Raw genomic sequence first — 6,404 nt, 5'->3', positions numbered from 1 at the left:
GGAGGCAAAGGCAGAAGTCTCAGGAGTGGGCAGAGTGGACAAGGCCTAACTCCCCTCCCTTGCTGTCCCTCCACTAACCCTCTTCAGGCGTCTTCCCTCGAAGGCTTCCAGAATACCCAGCTCAGGACCATGAGTACCCTCTGTCCCTCCCCAGCTCTCTCTGGGCCGCTTAATTGGTGAGGGGGCACTGGAGCAGAGTGAGTACAGCCTGGGTCTGGAGGCAAGACACCTTGCTGAGTGACCCTGCCCCAGGTAACACTTCTCTGGGCCGCCTTCACCTTATTTGAATAGAAGGAGGTTGAGATCAGGGCTTCTTAACCTGAGGCTCAGTGACAGCGAAGGGCTTTGGCATGTTTAACAGCCTGCCTTTGTCGGAGACATTTTGTGGTTGTGTGCACATGCTTTTTTTCTGATGAGAGGAACCCTAGCTCTCACCAGGTTCTCAAAGGGGCCTACGAAAGGGTGGAAGCCATAGGTAGAGTGCCCTCTGGTGGCCAGTCAGCCTGCGGTGATTGGCTGGGTGCTGTGGCAGCAGGCAAGTTCTGCGAAGGAGGGTAGGCAGGTGCCAGCTCCCATGGGGAGTAGAACATGGGGACTGGCCACAGAGCCCCGAGGTTGGAATCCCAGGCATGGGCCAACCAGCCAGGATGCTGCTCCCCACCCCACCCCACCCCATGGGGGGCCCTCACCTTCCACAGTGCCAGGACCAGCAGGGCCAGCAGCAGGAGGCCCCCCAGTGTGCTGCCCACAATGATCCAGATGGGGATCTGCCAGTCTTCTTGCTTGGAGATCTCAAATGTGATCTGCAAGGGGAGGAGGGACACCAGGGGAATAGATTAGTGTCCTGGGCCTGGGCTGGAGCCCAGGAGACCGCTGGCCCCTGGCGGGAGAGCTGTATCCCTGTCCTTAGGGAAGGCTGCTGGGCGGGGATGACGGGTGGCATCCAGCCTGCAGAGGCCTCAGAGCCCCCAGCCCCTGCACAGTGGACACCTGAGTTAAGTGGCCCAGGTGATCCTACCTCCTCTTGGAGACATTTTCTGCGTCTTGTCTTTGCTGCTTCCTCAATCATCTCCCAAACTTCTAAATGTTGGCATGTCCCCTGGTTCTGCCCTTGGACATCTTCTTTATCTACAGTCACTCCCTGGTGAGCTCAGGGCTGACTTACATAGTGGGTACAGTGGGCGTGGTGCCCAGAGACCCACAAACATGATCTTACTTATTTTTTTAAAAAATGTTTTTGTTGATTTTAGAGAGAGGGAGAGAAACATAGAAAGATTGATGAAAGAGAAACATCATTGGCTGCCTCCTGCACGTCCACTACTAGGGATCCAGCCTGCAACCTGGCCATGTGCCCTGACCAGGAATTCAACCAGTGACCTCTTGGTTCATGGGTTGATGCTCAACCACTGAACAACACTGGCCAGGCCTAACTTCTTTTAAAATTAGAGGATATCAATGAATATAATCTAGCCTGGATTATATTTGTCTTTATATGTACACAGTCATAAAATGGTAATTCATTTTTTTTTTATGGAGGAAGAAGCCCCAAAGGCAAGTGTCCAGGGCCAGGGAAGTCCTAATGCAGCCCTGGGCGAAGTCAGGCAGGGCTTTGACCATCTCTACTCTGACCACTCTCGTTTCTACGTCTACCGGACTCTCTAGATTCATATCCGACTATCTGCATGGCCTGCCTGGCACCTTTAACAAGTCCCTAAGCAAACTCTTGATCTCACTCCTCACCCTCAATCCTGTTCTTTCAATGTATTTCCTATCAAAGCAGATGACAGCAGCATCGTCCTTTCTTGCTGTTGCTCAGGCCAGAAACCTTGTATTTGTCTCACATCACATGAACTCCATCAGCAAAGTCTGACTGTTTTACCTTTGAAACACCCTCTCACTTGCAGGGCCACCTCCTTGGTCTGAGCACCCTCATCTCCCTGCTTCTGCCTTGCCTCCTACAGTCTGTTCTTTTTGTTTTTTGTTAATCCTCACCGAGGATATTTTTCCATGGATTTTTAGAGAGTGGAAGGAAAGGAGAAAAACACAGAGAGAGAGAGAAACATCCATGTGAGAGAGACAACAACCTAGGTATGTGCCCTTGACTGGAATCGAACACAGGACCCTTCAGTCGCAGGCTGATGCTCTATCCACTCAGCCAAACGTGGTAGGGCCTACAGTCCGTTCTTGGCATAGCATCCAGAGAAAGGCAGTTCTCTGCTCTGCTCTGCTCAGAGCCTCCAAGTCTCGTTCCCATCTCACTCAGAGTAGAAAAGTAGGGTCCCTGCCCTGGCCTGCAAGGGCCTACACTCTCTGGCCCTGCTACCTCCCGGACCTCTTCTCCCACTCCAGCCACCTGGCCTCCAACATGCAAGCACACCTGCTGTTGGGCCTTTGCATTGCTGTTCCTTCTGCTGGCATGGCTCCGAGTCCCTGTCGGATGTCACTTTACTGGAGAGGCTTTCCCTAATCTCCCCATATAAAATAGTGTCCCCTGAATCTCCACGCTTGCGTGTTGTTGTTTTTATTCAGACTTCATCATCACTTGATGCTGTATATACAGGGGTGGGCAAAGCAGGTTTATAGTTCATATGGAAAAATATATAATAATGAATAATATAAGAATAAACTTTGGCATACTGACAACTGTAAACCTACGTTTGCCCCCCTGTATTTATGTTAATTGCCTTTCTTCCCACGGAAGGTCAGCTCCAGGAGAGCAGGTTTTCCCTGATTTGTTCACTGCTCTATCCTCCGAGCAGGGCCTGGGCCTGGGACAGAGCCAGGGGCTCAGTGAACATGTTCAGTGACTGACCGATGGCACAGCACGGTGGGGTCCTGGCTTGGCCACTGAGTCACTATTTAACCTGAGGCAAGTCACTGCTTCCCTGCTGCCTTATCTCACACAGCCTCAGCTTCTACACCTGAAAAGTGAGGGTGTGGGGACATACATCAAAGATAACATGTGAAGAAATTATTACAATACCTGGCTCATAGTTAGGGCTCAACAAACCATAGGTCCCTTATACGTTCTTTCCATTCCCTGCAGGCTGGACCTTGCTCTGCCTTCCCACCCCCGGTCACGTAGCTGTGACCTGAGAATGTAAGCCAACATGGGCTTCATTATTGCTGGATTTCAGAAAGAGAAGTGAGGCATCCAGAAAGCATAAGAAGGATTTGGAGTGGGGGCTGGGAATGGAAGGAGGAGGAGAATTCATTTGAGAGACATGAACTAGTGTGGAGAGAGGGGCAGTTTGTGAGTGTGTGTGTGTGTGTGTGTGTGTGTGCGCGCGCGCACACGGGTGCCCCTCTTCTCTCTTGGTCACCTGGAAAATTCTAACATCGCAAGATTCAGTTCAAGTGTGCTGTCTCCAGAAAGCTTTCCCTGGTCTGGCCACCTCCCACTCCAGCACCTGTGCTCACCCCCAGATCGAGTCCACGCTTTGCTTCCTTGTTCCTTTGCATCCCTTAGTAGGTCTGAGTCATAGAGGGGACACCCAACCAACGCTGAATGAATGAACAAATGAAACCGCTCCTGGGGTGGGGCCCCTGAGTGCTGCCTCTGGGCTGCTGCACCTGCTAGCCCTTCGCCTGGCACACCCACCCTGTTTGTGATGGGTATCTGTGTGTTTTCTTAAGGGCTGGCTTCTAGCCCATGTCCGCTTTGCTCTCCAGCGTCTGCAGGGGAGGGACTCCGGGGGTTTTACCCAGCATCTGGTATTGAACGCTCACCTGGAGCCCAGGCTGGCAGTTTGGGGACATGGCCAGTGGAGGGCAGCAGTGCCCCATGCCTGAGATGCCTCTATCCAGACGACTAAACTTTTCAAGACACAACTTCTCATTTTCCCAGCTGAGCACTGCACAGAGCCCCATCCCTTTCCCAAACTTTGATTCAAGCTAATTTGATCTGCTTTTATCCAATACAAGTGTCAATGCCAAGACATCTCATCCATTGGCCTTCCCCAGTTCAGTTCATGCCAGACTTCTAAAGCACAGGTCACACGGTTTCATTAGCTAAGAGGTGCGAATGGATGGGGGTGACATAGGTGTGGGATGGTCATTCTAGGCTGCCAGCCTGCCCAAGGCAGCCTCCCTCTGCTGGGCCACAAGCCCGCCAGCAGGCTGCCATGGACTCCAGTTTCAGGTTCCTGTAGTGTCAAATACATAGGTTCCCTCCCTCCTCCACCCCATGGGCTGTTGTGCAGAGCCTGGGGCGCCCGTGGCCTGGGCAAATGCTTCTGGCCCCCTGTCCTCTTTTGCCCCCGAAGACCTATTTGTCTTGCTTTTCTCTCTCCTCTGATGCTACACTAACGGCTGGCATGTCTGTCCATCTCTTGTTCGCAGAACACACGGTAGAGGTGTAGGAAAACTAGGGGAAGGGGTAACCCTTACCAAGCTGGCCTGGCTCAAGCCCAGGTCTGCAGGGTTCCCAGGGGCTCACCTGGCGGCTGGGATCCTCCTCTCGGAAGATGAAAGGACTGTGGAACTGCCTCTGCACGGCTGCGTGGACCGTGATTTTCATCAGCTTGTACTTGAGCTGTGTAATCGGAGGCCTTGTCAGAAGCTGGCCCCTCCCCGTGCGAGACTCCCAGCACCCACCTTCTTCCCTCCTCCCCGCTAGCCTAGCCCATGTGCTCTACTTACTGCCTTCAGGGACCGCAACCACAGGTTCCCCAGCAGATGGAAATTGATTTCCTGGTTGGGGGCCAGCCGCACATGGCAGTTGATGGAGACTACATCAGAGTTGCTGTGATTCTGAAAGAGAGGTGGGTCTCGGGGGTGAGCAACCAGGCTCTGGGGGAGGGGTGGCAGAAACCTAGCTGTGACCTGGGAATGTGAGCAGAGGCTGGGCCGCCAGAGAGATGGCTCAGCTGCACTGCTGGACCAAGTGGGGCTTTGTTCTTTGGGGAGAGGGGCAGAGGACGGGATGAGGCGGCGGTAGGGGACCGTGGTCTGGGGCTGCCAGGGGGTGGCTGGAGGACGAGGTAAGGATGGCATATCTGATGCTGCATTTGAAGTTGTACATATTGGGTATATTCCAGGAACAAAATTTTGGTTCAGTGTTGGGGAACCTATAAATGTCATCGCCATATAAACAGATTAAAGGGGAAAAGTGGATGATTACTGTAACAGATGCAAAAAATAAACATTTTAGGAAATTCAACTTCAGTTTTTGATAAAAGCTCCTGGGGAACTTCCTGAATCTGAATAAAGGGTATTTATAAAACCCAGCAAGTATCGTATTTATTAATGAAAAATTAAAAACAATTCCTTTAAAATTAGGATCAAGACAAAACTGTCATCATTTCTGGTTTTCATTACCCCGGAGGTCCTAGCCAGAGCAATAACACAAGAAAAACAATTTACAAGGCTTGAATGCTAAAGCTAAAGCTATTATCATCAGCAGATGGTATCATCCTAATAGAAAACCCAAACAAATAATCAAATAGTTAGAAAGTATTAGGTTGCAGTTATTTGTATCATTCTTTTGCATCCACGTCAAGCCTACCCAACCCCAAGTCTTCAGTAAAATGCACTACATTCAAAAAATGCTTTGTGTGAAGCACTTGTTGGGGGAAATCAGATGAAAACAGCTAAGGTTTTTGTCTGGGTAAGGAATAATGGAAGCATGCACAGAAACAGGTATCTGGGGACAGAGGCAGCTGCGAGGATATAAACCTGGAAACCAGCAGGTGTCTTAGGGAGGGCTTTGGGAGTTGAAGCTGAGCTGCCTTTCATTTCTGGGGCAGGGAGGCCCCAGTTGATGTCAATGTCTCCAATACAAGTCATGTATGTTCTGCCCCGATAGCAATGCTCCTCTGGCTTCCTCCCCTTCCCTCTGCTTATCTGTATCCAAAGGCTCTTTTAGGCTCAAGTGCAAGTCCACTAGCTCTGTTCTTTCTTTTTTTAAAAAATAGTTTATTGATTTTTTTCAGAGAGGAAGGGAGAGGGACAGACAGTTAGAAACATCGATGAGAGAGAAACATCGATCAGCTGCCTCCTGCACACCCCACTGGGGATGTGCCCGCAACCCAGGTACGTGCCCTTGACCGGAATCGAACCTGGGACCCTTGAGTCCGCAGGCCGACGCTCTATCCACTGAGCCAAACCGGTCAGGGCAGCTCTGTTCTTTTTTAAAATGATTATTACCTTTTGATCCCCTTCATCCATTTTCCCACTCTCACCCCCTGCTTCTGACTACCACCAATCTGTATTCTGTATCTATAAGCTTGATTTTTTAAAGAAAGATTCCACGTATACAGTATTTGTCTTTGTCTAACTTATTTCACTTGGCATAATGCCCTCAAGGTCCAAATACATTGTCCCAAATGGCAAGATTTTTTTTCTTATGCTGAGTAACATTCTATTGCATATATCTATCATCTCTATCTCTATCTCTGTCTCTG

General features: G+C 50.5%; 1 long non-coding RNA gene across 1 annotated transcript; it reads right to left on the bottom strand.

Moving 5' to 3' along the window:
• Positions 1-699: 699 nt before the first annotated feature.
• Positions 700-4,746, bottom strand: LOC107182233. Its single transcript, XR_001512953.1, has 3 exons — positions 4,642-4,746; positions 4,439-4,534; positions 700-803 (listed from the first exon to the last, which is right to left on the bottom strand). It is a non-coding gene; the product is annotated as an uncharacterized LOC107182233 (long non-coding RNA).
• Positions 4,747-6,404: the final 1,658 nt, after the last annotated feature.

This window comes from Myotis davidii, unplaced genomic scaffold (genome assembly GCF_000327345.1).
Source record: "Myotis davidii unplaced genomic scaffold, ASM32734v1 scaffold673, whole genome shotgun sequence".
Lineage (NCBI taxonomy): Eukaryota > Metazoa > Chordata > Mammalia > Chiroptera > Vespertilionidae > Myotis > Myotis davidii.
The sequence above is the reverse complement of the archived record's forward strand: the minus strand, read 5'-3'. Positions and strand labels throughout refer to the sequence as shown.